This window comes from Bombus impatiens, unplaced genomic scaffold, assembly GCF_000188095.3.
Source record: "Bombus impatiens unplaced genomic scaffold, BIMP_2.2 scf_0434, whole genome shotgun sequence".
In the NCBI taxonomy this organism is placed as follows: Eukaryota; Metazoa; Arthropoda; class Insecta; order Hymenoptera; family Apidae; genus Bombus; species Bombus impatiens.
The window spans coordinates 364,672-380,507 of NT_176853.1; the positions used below are offsets into that span (position 1 = coordinate 364,672).

Genomic DNA, 15,836 nt, shown 5'->3' on the forward strand with positions numbered 1-15,836 from the left:
TCGTTATTTAATATACTCGATATTTCTATTTTACTCTTTGATAAGAGAATTTTCGTCGGACTTTATTAAAAAAATATAGTGGAGCCTCTTCATAATTTTGCATGCGAGAACTATTACACAATGAGATTAAATATTCGAATTTTTAATCCGGAACGTTATTATATCTTACGCTTAGGAAGTTGCGCTTAAAAATTTTCTTGCAGATTGCACGTAAAAAGTGTAGCATTCTAAGTTTAGAAACTTATCCCGGGACCTAGGAACATTTTTGTTAGGAGAAAATTTCGTTTAGATTTCGTTTTGGAGAGGATCCGGAGGCGGGAAGATGAGGCGGTGAGCTGGTTCGACCGACTAAATTTACTCGAAACGGAGTGATACGTGGGAAATCCAGACGACCAGCAGCAACGTCAGTTACGAGCCACAAATATAGGTATAGCTTTCATAGCATCAGAGTCCGATTACGATACATCGGTTGCGAGAATTTCCCAACAGTCATTGGATTACTGGCTAAGCCTAGTTTCGATCCAGCCTCGACCACGCCAGAAAAAAAATTCATTCTCCATGCGAACTCAAAGAACACGACCAGTTCACTATGGAAAATTACTTCGCCATTGAACATTATGGAACTCAGAGCGAGAGGCGGGCAATTGAAATTTCTTATAATATGATATCTAGTAAATATATATAATATAATATGATGTATAATGTATATTTTATCGATGAAATTGGTAAAAAATTGCATGCCCATTACCGATATACGTAGACATGTAAAAGCTGACGTCGTAAAATTTATAGAAAATTAACTAGGGTAATAAAAATTTTCGATCTTCGCTCTTTATCGTTTCGCCTCATCTACTCCGATCCAAAAACGATTTTATACTCAATCTCTCCCGTAAAAATCCCGCTAGGAAAGTCGTGAAGCATCGAAAAGGTTACGACATCGACCTCGAATCGATTCCTCCATAAAATCCACCTGTTTCTCGCGAGAAGTCGGTTTCAATTCGAAATCCAGAATCGTCGATGTGACACGGGCGTCTCATGCCTCCTCTCCGTTTAATTTTAATCGTTCTATCACCGAAAATAAATTTCGTTCGGGACACGACGACGCTTTTCGAAAGTCACTTTCGATTGCGTAACGTTCGAAAGCGTCTTCTGCAACCTGTTCGAAACCAGTGGCAGGAAGCGAAAAGTAAGAGAGAAGGAGGACGTTTACAATCGAGATGCCCGATTGCCGGGATAATTTTAATAAACTCGTTGGTGTAATTACTCGAAACGTTTGCGACTTTCGTCCTACTTCGGACAGGCTACTGAAAGTCGTTGAAAGTTAATGGAAAAATAGAGGAAGAAGGAACAGATAGTGAGGGTCGGTGGAAGATGAGACGTTGAGAATAATTGAAAAAGAGGGAAGAAAATAGAAACAGAGAAGAAATGAAGGAGAATAGAGGAGAATGAAGGAAAATGTTGCTGAGAAATTAAAAGAAAGAACAGGGGAAAGATCCGAATACCAAGAGAAGTTTGAACATCTGCCATTTCTAAGAAATCCCCTTCCGTTTCTCAATCCCAAAGGTTCTCATCTTAAAGAATCGCAAAAATCCCCGTGTGCACAGGGGATGCAGATCCAAGAGAGAGATTAAAGAAAACAGGAAATATCGGAAGACCAAGTGTGATACCAAGAAAGAAAAAGAAAAGAGAAAAGAATCGAGATACAACGGGGGGGGGGAGAAGAAAGGAACGAGGGGGACAGAAAAGAAGAGAAGGAGAAGGAGAAGAATGAGAAAGGCAATAAAAAGAAAAGACGGTTAAAAAGGGAGGCTGGAAACACGTGATAGAGGACAAGAAGAAGCTCTGCAGGATACGCCAACAGCTGCCTCGTTATTTTCAGGACTTTAACGCTGGACGAAGCCTCCACAGGATTCGATGAGAAACGCAACGCTTGCTTCGAAGACTTCGGCCTGAATTAAACCTCGAAATTAACGAGAATACCTAGGCCGATTTATGACGATGCTTTTTCTTCTTTAGACACAAAGAAATCCGACGCCTCGTTAGATGCTATGAGAAGAACTTAAATATTGGCGAGAGATTGGAACCACCCAACTCGACGAGGCCTTGCTAATTAATTCTTGTTTATATAGCGATTATTATGACAACGTAAAGATTTGGATATATTCCTTCAGCTTTCTAGGGAAGCACAGCCCACGCTTTCTGAAACAGATTTCTCCTCGCTGATTATCAACATGATTTTATTTAATTATACATATCCGGAATTGTAACAAAAGCCAAGATCTTCCTTTTTCTTATTGTACGAGAGCTAGGAACAAGATTTTATTGCTTCGCACATTGTTCTTCGTACTTCACCAGCCTTTCTAAAAATAACCAAGGAACTTAATTCCTAAGAAAAGATTCGACTTCCGTCTCCTAATCTTCTGAAATAATCCAAAATTCTCAGGGTAAAAGTAATTCAACTCAGTACTAGCGAGATTCTTCGTTCCATAGTCCAGTAGAATTTGTCACCCGGTATACGGTGGAATATTCGACACGAAGAGATCTTGGCGCGGATCTACGAAGGGTGAGGGGTCTAGTGGAGACACGACGAGGGGGATTAACATTCGTGGCGTGTAACTGAACGTCTACGTCGTGGCACGATGCGACTGCTTCGGTCTCAGGGACGCGAACACAGGGACAAAAGTCTCTGGAATGGAATTCAGGGCCGTGTTCCTCGTATCCATTCGTTCTTTCCTTTCCACATTTTTAATCTACCCTCGATTAATCCGTGTAATTTTCATCAGATCCTCGATAAACAGGTTTTCTCCGTTTCTTCCTCGTGTCTCGTTTCTTTCGTACAAAAACGAACAAAATCATTGGGAAAGATTCGTTGAGCGATGAGTACGAGTCGAGTGAATATGATAACGTTGATAAGACGCATAAATTGTCGAGCGACAGTTACTATACTAGATGGTGTAATAAAGATTACTTAATTTTAACCACTTACCATTTTAACCATTTTAACTGATTTTAACCACTATCTTATAAACTCGTCACCAAACCACATTATAAACTCTTTAGATTGAAGAAGAACTTATGCAACGCCGATCATGAAAGAATTAACCAAACACTAGCTAAAATTTCGCCCCAGTAAATGGTGATTTATTGGAGTTACTGTGTATTTACTGTGTGATTTATGGATTTACTTTGTCTAATTATCTACAAGTGAGTTCTAAGATTAAATTCTGGAATTCTATCGTCTCCGTCTAAAGAGAATCTCGAGATTATCTATCATTTAGTAATAAAATTTTCGTTCTAGGCATATTCATATTTTTAAGTTAGCAGGGGGAAAAAATTTGTCACATTTATTATCATAAATCTGGAATATCTTCCATATTGGACTCCTATAAAAATCGTTAGGTCTGTGTAATCTAAAGAGTTAGAAAACGATAAAAGAGCTTTACACACGATGATGGTGGTAGGGTGGTTGACGGTAGTTGATAGATAAAGAGAGATTGCTTATAGTCCGCGCGTGTACGTACAAGACCCGGGAGCTCCGCGGCTTCCCCTTATCTTATCAGCAGGACATTGGACCTGCGTGCCGATGAATCGAGACGATAATAAATAACCGCGAGGTTCAGTCGACGCTACGGCGCCAAAAACTATCAGAACAGGTGCCTGAACGAGGTGTAGCTGATCGATACGTCGCCGGAAACCAAGAAATGATCGATGGGACGAAATCGCTTCTCAGATTCTTATCAGATACAAACAACATTTTCATTTTGCTTCTTTCCTTACGAAATTTGAATTATGTATATGTTAATGATTCGCATCCCGTGAATATTGAATCGAGTTAAGTTTAACTGAATCGAGTCTGATGTAGCTGAATCGCTTAAAATATAATTGAGGATTTTAAATTGAATTGAAACGAGTTAAATCGATCAGCTAATGGAAATTTCAAATCTTTAACAATTTCAATATCTAGATCGTATCGCGAATGGAATAACGAATATTGTTCGAGTTTGATTTTATAGGTTTATTGTTTGAGATCAAAGTATCTAATTTATCTCGAAACATACCCTCCATCTTTACGATCTTTATTTTTACGCGCACCTTTTTCTGGATTCCGTAAAAACTTATTCTCCGTTGTAATAATATTATTGCTTCTCAGATTTTTCAGTCTGGTTTACCGTTTACCTTTAATTTATTTTTCCTTCCAGACGTATCGTACCCCTTTTCATCTGAAATCTCGAAGACGGATCCAAGCTTCGCAAACATTCTGTAAGATCTCTGTGCGATATATCATCAAAGATCGCTATCGATATTCTGCAGCTAATTGAAAATGAGAAGAGAACGGCACGAGATATATTCTTCCAGGGTATTTATGTTATATCATTCTCGATCGAGAACGATACTGTCCTTCTCGCCTTTGATTATTACACAATCGGGCAATTATTAATACGTTGGACCAACCAAATGATGACACGATGATGTGGAAAACATTCGCAACGAAACCAGTCTCCATGTTCGATTTCTCCTCTCAGCAATTTATTTTTAAACCACCGTTATTTAATCAGTAGTAGCAATTAAGCGCGTGTAAACTTAAATGTGTGTATATCAAATAATTAAACTTTGTTTGGTTTTTGTATTATCGATTATTTAATCTTATCCTAGATACTATCTTTATTTATTCTATAGATACGTAAAAGTACACATGAACTTTAAAATACAACGTATTTTCATATGTCTCTGTTTTAAGAGTTCTAAGAAGAAGGCTGAAATCTCGTAGGATTATTCAATTCCCTGCGAATTGCCAAGTAATTTAGATGTAATAAATTAAGAACGATGAGCGAGCAGAGTGATTAAAAAAGAAGTACGAATGAAGGACTGAATAAATTTTAAAAAGCCAACACAAATTAGCACATAGTCGTCCTGATAAAAGGCCAAGTCATTGATGCCGGATGCACTTAACGATAACGAGAGAAAAGACACGACGTATCACTGTGAAAATAATTTACAATATTCAGACTTGTAGAATTGACTGAACTTCTTATTTGTTTCACATTTGCGAATGTTTGACGCCATTGATCAATGTACATTGGACCTATTATCGATTCGTAGCAACTTCAGTAGATCACGTGTGCGAAGGATCAATCGAATCCAAGTGCACAATTCAGATTTCAAAATACACGCTTTCAAGTATTATTCTCTAACCATAATTAAAAACCTAAGGAAAAAGAAAGAAAAGATGAAACATTTAGTAAATTCTGCGAAACTAAATGGCTATAATATATATATATTGCACAAACCATTGCTTCAAACTATTCCGTAATTACATAAGAAATGCGATTACATAAGAAAAATATGCAAATATGTGTATTGATCAATATATACTAATCTGTCTTGATCGATATACAGTTCGATACACAATTTATTTATATATTTATGCAATACAAATGCATTTTTCCTGCAATGATATTTTAATTATCCCGCATTCGATTTCATTCTATCTGTCATATAAGAAGTAATGCAAGAAAATTTCTTTCACCTCGAACGCTATAACATTTTCCTGTCGATCATCTTAATCTTTCTCCTTTTTTCTCCATCAGACAATACAGGCTATTGACGGAATATTGTTCCTTCCTGGAACAATTCGTACAAGACAAGCGAGCCGTTGTATTCGAGAGGCATCTATGCACGGTACTTTCTTGAGCCGTCGATCCGGCCAGATATCTTTCTAAAACGGCCCTGGCCATTGGCCAAAGTGCTTCGAACGCGTCAACCGACATCCACGAGTGCGGGGGATAATAGGGAAAAGTCACGAGAGCTTTGACTCTATTCTTGATGGATCGAATTTTCATGCGGAAGGTACCTAAAGTAATTATTACCAGCGTCCTCTTAAATATTAAAATAGCATACAATTTTTTATAGTGCATGTTTCACTTATATTTCGTGGCATAAATTTTCCATACGACCCCTTGGTCGCAGGTTTTGTTGCATTACACTGTTCGCACGATATGTAGAATGATTTTTTTATGTCACTAGCTCTTCTTGCGTTACGTATTTTCTATACAATGGATTCTTTATAATACTGATTTTCTATACGATGTTTCTTTTAGCTTCTATATTTTTCATGCAATGAATTGTTTATGTTAATTAAGAGTTTCTGTCTAATGATTTTTCAATACTATAAATTCCTCGTGTAATATCTCTCTCTACACTATAGCCATCTAAGCTCTATGAATACTTTTGTCCTTGTCATACTCTTCCCCTTTTTCGCCTCGGTGTACTTTTTTGCCTGTATATATTAGGCTATATAATTTACAGTGGTTCTATCTCTGCAACAATATTATTTTTATCCGATCGTTTCAATCTCAATTTTTAAGCTGATACTCTCCGTAGAGTTACACAGTATGCACTTTGCCTTTACGTGCCTACCTCTTGCAAGCGAGACGAATAAATGAATAAAGAGATCCATGCACGTTACTTCGCAGTTATAAAATACACGCGCTGTTGCAACAGCTGCTTAAGATGCGCATAAGATGTCGTGCGATTATTTCAATTACTTATGCTTTTCCTATATCCCTCCATCTTGGTTGCAAGGACACTCCTCTTTTTATTAGCACCTTTGTGCAAAACACGCCGCTATTACGATCCCGTTTCTGAACCGGATTTCTTCACTTTTTCCAGCTTACCAACGACCAACCCGAAGTCCATGATTCTTTTTTTTCAAATCAAGTATTTGCAAAAATATCTCGTTGATGATTAGCCTAAGACTATCCGAAGTAGCTGAATAATCTAGAAACATTTAAAACACAAAGATAATAGCGATATATGTTAGATAACAGCCTTTCGAAAATATCGAAAATAAAGAAATTTATCATGACTATAACAACACAAATATTTAAGTAAATAACTTCATAGAAATACAGAAGCCTATTTACCTACAAATATTCAACGCAGAGGTCATTTCACGATTACAAAAAAGAAAACTGAAAATTAAGATTAACACTCGACCATTAGCGTCACGAAGTATCCTCGATTCGCATCAACAATTTGCCGCACAATTTCCGCCACAATGATTCTCCAATAAGCTCATCGAAGAATTTACCACCTATCTATATAAGTACGTTGCAATACGAGCGACATCATCAGCCAACCGATCGACGAGGGTAAAAATGGCGGCGTGACGGCCGAACGAATTTATTTGCTCGCGCAACCCCTCACGAAGAGACCCACGCGATGCTTTACGATCGCGGCAACGTTTTCGAAGCATTACATTCCTCACGCGCCTACACACTCTTCTCTCTCCAGGACACCGAGGCCGCGGCTTTTAGAAGCTTCGTTTTCTACCTCCTACCGATTTTCTATACTCTACGTTCTACGAAGCCACATAGAGAAAGAGAGAGAGAGAGAGAGAGAGAACCATACATGTTGCTCTCGAATCGAGACACACTCACTCCGCGTGAATGTATTTATAGGGATAGTATACACTTGTGTCACGTGTACACGTGCAGTGGATTTATGCATGTGCCGCACGCACCGCATAATTCCACCGATGGAAAATTATTAACCGACCATTTCTCTCACGTGACTTCCAGCCACCATTTTTTACAGTCAGTCGGAGCTATTTTTCGTCGAGGAACATTAGGTTGAAACAGGTGAAGATGGAAATGTAAGAAAATATGAGTAGCTTGATCCACGAATAGGTTTTGGTCGCCTAAGATTTAGTTCAATCGTTCAAGAAGATCCTATTCGTGAATTTATAATATATCTTTCTTAAGTCAAATATTTCTTTCCTTTTATTTTATTTATCATTCCTGTTCGGTTCACTTAGAGGTGACCTCACCCCCTCCCTTACAACACTTTGACTCACGCGTGCCACGAAAATACACATCGACTGCCTCGATCTTGAAATTCTAGCTATACTAATGAAATAATATTAGAATAAGAAATTTAGAGATCCGACACATCATACCATATCACATGTCGCGCAGAACTTAAATTGTAATACAGGACAGTTTTCTAATATACATAATAGGCAGTTACTTACTATTCTTTAATTAATTTACTTACATCTACGTTAGTCTATACCTAAAACTAATATAAAATACTACATTAACATAGTTATTTCTCTATATTACATATTATCTGATCTGAAAAATACAAAGAAAGTTCAAACTTATAACATACGCGATTCATCCATAAAAACCGATTACGACAAATTTGAACTGTTCTTGTATTTCGTAACTTCGATTCTTATACACATATTTTAGCATACAGAGTTAGCTTTTACTAGATCATATTGAAATATACAATCCATAAAAAGAGCACGCTTTTAACGACACCAATTGCCGGTTGTTTCGAATTCAGTATAGATCAGATCCGAACAACGACAATATTCAAGTGAAATTATCCCAGCCCGATGACAATTCCAATCACGTTGATTTCGGAATCCTGACGACATCTTTACCTGACAGTATTAGAAGGTTCAACTTCAATCTAATGCTGCCCGGTAAGATGTGAACAGATACTCCGTCCGATGTTTTTAGCTTTAATCCGCCGTCCTCAGAGTTCGTCCCTTGCCCTTTTCGTATCTTTCTTCGTCCATTCGTTTCGTCCACGTTGTTCTCGTGGCTCGTTTCTTTCTTTAGCTCGTTCTCTTCGCTCTTTCCTTTACCCTCACTCACTCCGCCGACCCCTCTCACTCTCTCTCTCTCTTTCTCTCTCTCACACGCCATCCTCTCGCTTTTTTCTTTCTCCTTCTAAGAAACAATCGTGGACCAACACACGTTTCCCGTTACCGAGTGCCGTACTTTCTCGAAGTTGGCAATGGTCATTGGTCCGTTGGTAAAGAAACAACTAAACGTGCGAAAAAGTGGTTCCCAGAGATCTCAGAGATTACAATAAAGCGCGTAGAAGTCATTGCCCGCTTTATACGTTTAGTGCACCGAGCGTAAAAAAAGAGGCGATGCCAAGGTGCAAATAAGTGCGGTAAAGAAAACGTGCAGGGAACTAAAGAAAACCGTTGGAGGAGTTGGGGAAGAGCAGGAAGAAGGAACTATTATTCATTTACGATTGGACTGTTAACAAGAAGGGCGTAGACGTTCGTTATTAATTTTATATAGTTCAAGCTTTTTGAAAGCGTTCAGGACTGTTAGAATGAGGACAAAGATATAGAGCAAGCAACATCTGCCAAGGAAAAGATATCGATAATGAATACACAGAGAATATAGCAAGTCAAGAGAAGCAACATGGCTGCAAATAGCTGCAAATTCTCACCAAGTGCTTATGATTAACCTGTAGTATAGAATCTGCTAACCACGTTTCGCGTTTGGGTCAAGTTCAATACCTAGAGGTCGTCGATCGTAAAATCCGAACTATGCGATCACGACGGTTGCACCTCTTTTTCCACGCGAAATCGACCCAAGATACGCCGAACGAATGTTCCTCTGCTTTTTCATTCTTTTCCTTCTTTCCTTTTCTTTTCGAATAGATTCGTTTGCCAAGCCCCATTACCACGGGAGATAGCATCGTTCAGATAGAAGGCGAGCAGGGTGGAGATGAGGGGGTTGCCTCCGATGGTAGGAGGGGCAAGCATGTTTTATGTAATCACCAACCGACTCTGCGGGGCTTGGTATTAATACTGGTAATAAATAAACGCCGTCAGGGAGAGACTCGATCCTAAGGCATCTCGCTGTGCTTCGTCTACCTCTTACCTCCTCGCTCCACCCTTTTCCTCATACGCATGGGCGTCGCAAGACTTTCGTACGCGGCATAAAATCACACCAAATCTATACTTCTTATTTCTCCTTTTTTTTCAATGACTTTCAAACTTTCCCTTTTTTATGTAATATAGTGTCGACACCATTGCGCTGCTTGCACTTTTCAACACATAACAACGATTACATAGCCTTTACATAGTCCTTACTCAAACGTTAGCTAATTGTAAAAAAATATAATACATATCATTGCATTCGGTTTTCACGTGATATTACGTTTAGTTTGAAGTAAATAAAGTTCTCATTTAATAATGCAAATGGCGACGCCTATGGGCACACATCCACTTTTCTCCTATTCATTCCCAACCATCCGTCCACATTACTCTCTCTCTCTGTCTCTTTCTTGTTCAACTATATGCGTATACCTACATAATCGAGGATGACTTTAATGCTTAAACCAACCGAATAATACGCGAGTTTATATGTATATATCGTCATGAGGTTTAATGAATTGAGGTCGAGTGTACATACATCCAATGTCATCGATTTTTTTTAAAACTTTCAATACGCCAGTAATACAATCCGACATTACCTATATTATCAATACAACCAAACACTTGTCCTAACGGTTGTGACAGAGTATTAAGGCAAGTTTGTATTCAAGTTTTTATACCCGCGATTATGCTTTTAACTTGTTAATTCGCCTTTTTTACTCCCGCCATTTTTTGCTCTCGCACGTAACATAATAAAAACGTCAAGATAAATATTTCATTCCCTTTTATTTTAGCTCGTCTGTTAATCTCAACGATCATTTCCTTGATTTTATTAAACATATGTATATTATTTCCGTGGCTAACGTAATTTCACGTATGCAGAAGCTGCATTCAACATAAGCAGCTTCTCTTTTTTCTCTCGCAGTATTCAGAGCCGCTTCTTCTGTAAATTTACATTTCCGTGTATGTATCTGGCAACCGGTTTTATGAAGCGACTCACGGCATGCAACTTAAGTAGAGATTTTTCTTCCTACGAGATATTCTTCTCCCGTGGAAAGACACGAAATAACACAATCATGTGGAGACTATATTTCATATAACTAATGCCATGTCTATATAAATTTGAAATTATTTAGAAACCGTTTAAAAACGATGCCAAATTTTAACGTTCGAAATTTAAAAATTCAAAGATTCAACAAAATTTAAAATGATCGTTGTTTCGATAAACTTCTCTTCATTATGCACAATTGCTAAACTAATATTCGTGAGCTCTGTACTAGAACGAAATGAAATCTCGACAATTCACGATTCTTCTCTTCTTTCCTTTGTTAGTCATGCAAGCGCGCACGCGCGAGGGAATAGAAAAGAGAAAGATAAAAATGAAAGGAAGGGGGGAAAAAAATAAAAATTCTCTGGCAACCAGTCATGCCATCCGTCGCTCGTTATCGCACGACCAGTTGTATCAACGTCTCCGCCTTTATGCAAATGGCCGAAGGCTAATATCCATAATGAGCATTAATATGTTCTTTTTTTACTTAAAGATGGCTGGTCTTGTTCACCAAGGAGGAATCGAACGACGTCCTGCGCGCAAAAAAGGAATAAAAAAGTTTTTCGATACACTATTCCGCGATATGATGGAGTAATTTCATGGGCTGCAGTAAAATTTAATTAGTGCTCCCGGGAATGCGAATTCTCTCCCATAATTTCCGTAAACCGAAGTCGTCATTTCGTACATAAGAATCGTTTCAACTAAACTTGAGCGTGAATTAATTTTCTAGCCTACTTACGAAAATTGTAGCCCCATTCTTTTATCGAATATACGATAAACAATGCAAGAAGAAAAAGAAAGATAAAATTCAATGAAAACTTTCGAAAATATTTCGGTCCACGAATGACAACAAAAAACAAGCAAACATAGAAAATGTATGTTGGCAGGCGATTAGAAGAATTTCCGAAAAGATGAGATTAACGCACCCGCACACGCAGGTACACAAAACCGTGTTAGATTTTAATGTCTCTCGAAAAACTTCGTTTTCGCGGTTGTTTCCCTTCTACTTGTCGAAATCGCGAAAGACAAAGGATACATCGATACATTTCGAAACGCAATATTTCCGCCGTGCGAACTGGTGTAAACAAAATATTTGTATTAATTTATTGCGAGAACGTGCTCTCTGTCGATTACAAATATTCTAAAATATCGGATCCTTCATAAGGAGGAATTAGTATCTTTTATTACTTCACATTTGTTTATGTGCCATTTTTCGTGGGGCAAGGGAAGGAGGATAGAAGAAAGGAGAATAAAGAAGAGAAAAAGAAAGGAAGGAGGATACCCGTTGCATAAGCTATATTTAACTGCACCTGCTGGCGCCAGACTACTCGCACACGAGTTCACAGTGTGCGCTGTGCATATTATACGCGTTGCTATACAAGACGCAACGCGCTCTGGTGTCGAACGTCCGTTTTATTCGACAGGATAAGGGCGTGCGTATGACGAGATGGACACTCTTGATTCTAGTTTGTAATCGTTTCAATAGTTTCATTCGTTGAACGTCTGATTTTAAATATTTCAATTTTTAAATAGTACATTTAACAACTTTCCATGAACTCGATGATTTTATTTAATTCGAAACTTGAGACTTTTTCAAAAGTTTGATCGTTGCAATATATCCTCGAACTAAACGTATATGCAGACGATTCTGAGATGCAAACTACGTTCTGAAATCGTTTGAAGAAATTATTCGACGGCATGTCACGTATCGCGTAGCGTGACACGAAGCCAAGACGCGGTCCTCTCGATAACGTTCCCCCTTCTTCCTCAACTATCCCAACCGAAACGAATCTAATAATAACCCGACCAGATCATGTTTGAATAATTGGTACGGAAAGAAACACAGGAAAAAATATCGAAACATGAATCCACAAGGGCGAAATGTGCTTTAGGCAGCCAAATATGGTGCGACACCAAACGACCTTAGAAAACCACTACAAGGCGTTTAATTTAATTAAGCTTCGCGAAACATACGGACGACGATGAGCCCGACCAATGGGCGTGTCCGTGTCTAACGACACCCGCCTACCCATTTCCAGTATTCCTCGTGTTCGAATCAACTCAACGGTTTCAATCGTAATACGTATGTTTATTAGGCATATTAAGAATATGACTTCCGGCTAAATCACAATTAAATTAATGATTTTTTTCTGTTGTTTCGATCGAACAATCTTAAATGGGTAAGAAGAGAAATGATGAAGTAAAAATAGTAACATAAGTGTACACGTGGTATACATGTTCAAATTACGCGCGTTACATAATCCCACGTCGTTCCCGTTCCGACATGGGTATCGATAAATCATCAACTTTGAAAAAGTTCCTAACGAATAAAATCGTCAGTCTATCTTTTTTGTGAGCATCCCTTTACAAACATATTTGACTATAAAAATTCGATTTCCGCGAGTATACAAGATCTCATAACACATTATCGTAAATTAATGCCTGGAAGCGCAAAAATCATAAAAGAAGCTATAAATTTAAGGCAGAATGTTCACTCACCAAACGTTCAAGGCGTTTCATTTTCCAGTAGTACATATTCGGCGACCATCGTCGATACCGGGGCTTCACAACCAAATCCTTGCAAGGTTTTCGATCGATCCTTCGTTGGAAGACATAGAACGAAAAAGACGGACAGGTGCACCATTTCCAGATACGAGATATGACGCACTCTTAAGTAAAGTGCACGATGTCTCGACGCGGTCTTCCTTTATTTACTCTATCGACGACGAGTAAGCTCGAAGAAATAGATTCGTCAGAAGATTCGTAAATCACTGAGAATCGCACAGGAGAAGGAAGGATACTATATTGGCGAGTCGCGCAGGCCCGAAAACCGCACTGTCAGCCGGAAGCGTGGCACACGATCGAGAACGAACGTGAAGGAGTAGGAGACAAATGAGACAGAAGGTGGAAAGGAACGTTTCGAACGGAGCGAAAAACGAAGAACCGAGTAGAGTGGGGACAAAACGGAGAGACGTGGACGAGAAGTATAGTCGATGGAACCATACTCTCGTAGTGCCACGTTAACTGACCATCGTTATCCCTACTAATTCTTGCAATTAAATTCGTAAAGCGAGTCCCTGATATTATCTATGTAAAAACTTGGCCAGTTAACGGGGCACTGCCGTAGTGAAGTCATAAATTAAAGCATTAAACGGAGAGATTCATTGATGTATTGCATAGTATGTATGTACGTATCGCATAGAAGCTCTTTAAATATTAGATTACAAAAAATCTTGCAGTAATAAGTCTTGTATCGCGTGGTTCGGCAATGATCCACGCGGTCTGGATGATAAATCACGTTAGCACGACATGAAACATATTAAAATCGTATTACTTTTAGTGTTTCGTTAAAGTTTTACGATATTAAATTCCCTTCAATGTCTTAGTAACAATCGCCTAAATTAACAAAAATTCATTTACAGTTGTTAAAAATTAAAACGTATATCTACGAAAAACGCGGTAAGAAATAGCTCCGAGTTGACATCGTACGGCCCTGAACGAGGCTCTAGGTTCGTTATAATCCCGAAAATTCTCAAATCAATAGTCTCAAATTACTTTACTTTTGTTTGAATCCTTAAAAGGTATCTATGTGGCTCTAGTTCCTGACCGATTTTACGACTTCACTATATCTCTTCCATCGACCATAGACTTCCTTCCGCTTTCGGTAACGCGTGTGCGAGAGGAACATGCGAACCGGCTTTCGTTTGTCGATGTGTATATACTCCTCGTTTCCCGGTTTCGATCGCGAATTGACTTTACAACTCTATTGACGAGACGATCAACAATCAGGGACGACGACCGCGGTCGAAATAACCAAGTAACTCCGTTACACCAACGGAATCATCGACGTGCACGAAACTGAACGTACTGCCGGAACAACAGCGAAGGCAAACGAAGATCCAAACCAGTGGAATGAGCGGCGCAGACTAAGCTGCGCGGAGGCTGGCGAGAACTCCACCAGTCACGAGTGCGCGTTTCCATCGCGCCGCTGAATGGTGGGGATAGAGCAACGTGTGCGTGAGAGTGCGTTCGTTCCACCGAACGACGGAAGCGTGGTGGGGAAGTGGGTTCGCGCGATCAGGAGCGGGGATGCGACTTAACGCACCCCGTGAATGATGCAGGTGGCGGGCACGGACGATGACTGCATTCGCACATCGCTACCATATTCTATTAATTAACTCTTTCGTGGTCAAAAGTCACAATTGAGATCATTTTGAACAAACAACCATTTCAATACATAGTAAAAGGATATATTATTATATATGTTTATTTTAGTAAAATCAATGTAATCTTTTTTTACATTTATCCTTGTATATATATAAGGCATCTTCTATATAAGATATGTCTATATGTAAGAAAGATGAAATATATATAATATAAATTTATATACAAAGGATTGTAGATGTAAAATATCGAATATATGACACATCGAATGTTCATCGACTTTTCAAGAATCCAAGATTTATCGAAGGTTTAAGATTTGCCGCAGTCGACATAGACCAAGCATATAGATTTCAATTTTCTAAACGTCAGTACCTATTATCGAAACTAGTAGAAACGAGTGAAGGAAACAACTAACGAATCTCTAATATTGAAACCATTCGGTTATCGTTATCTTGTCTCTTCACATATTCGAATAAACTACAGTTCTTCAATGATTCAGCCATATTCGCCAATGTAGAATATAATTCACAAAATTATTTGACTTTACACACATCTTATAAAATGTGACTAACTTCTTGAGTAGCCAGTGGAATTCGTATTAACTCACTAGTCATCGAAGGTAACGTTAAAATTGCAAGTACACTCACATTGCTGCACCTTATGACGATTGTTGGCACAGAGTGCTTCGTCACTGACAACAGTGACAATGAGTTCAAGGCTCATAACGCGTGGTTACAGACTTCTTATCTTTCTGTTTTTACCTTATGAAGTCCCATACACATTTAGCATTCCAAAGAAAAGGAAAAGTAGTCGCGAGAAAAAACAATGATCGCTTAATTATCAACGGTATATATTACGAGCACGAGTTGATTGCGACAGAGAACTCTTTATCTGCCTCGATTGCCAGACGCGATAATGCGCATTCGAATG

The 15,836-nt window shown here is 38.6% G+C and overlaps 1 long non-coding RNA gene across 2 annotated transcripts; it reads right to left on the minus strand.

Annotated features, from left to right (window-relative positions):
- Positions 1-5,526: 5,526 nt before the first annotated feature.
- Positions 5,527-14,654, minus strand: LOC112213021. Of its 2 annotated transcripts, none has more exons than XR_002946888.2 (2): positions 6,928-14,654; positions 5,527-6,777 (listed from the first exon to the last, which is right to left on the minus strand). It is a non-coding gene; the product is annotated as an uncharacterized LOC112213021 (long non-coding RNA). The 2 variants fall into 2 exon arrangements; XR_004461907.1 differs by having other exon boundaries at positions 6,924-14,654.
- Between the last annotated feature and the right edge of the window lie 1,182 nt (positions 14,655-15,836).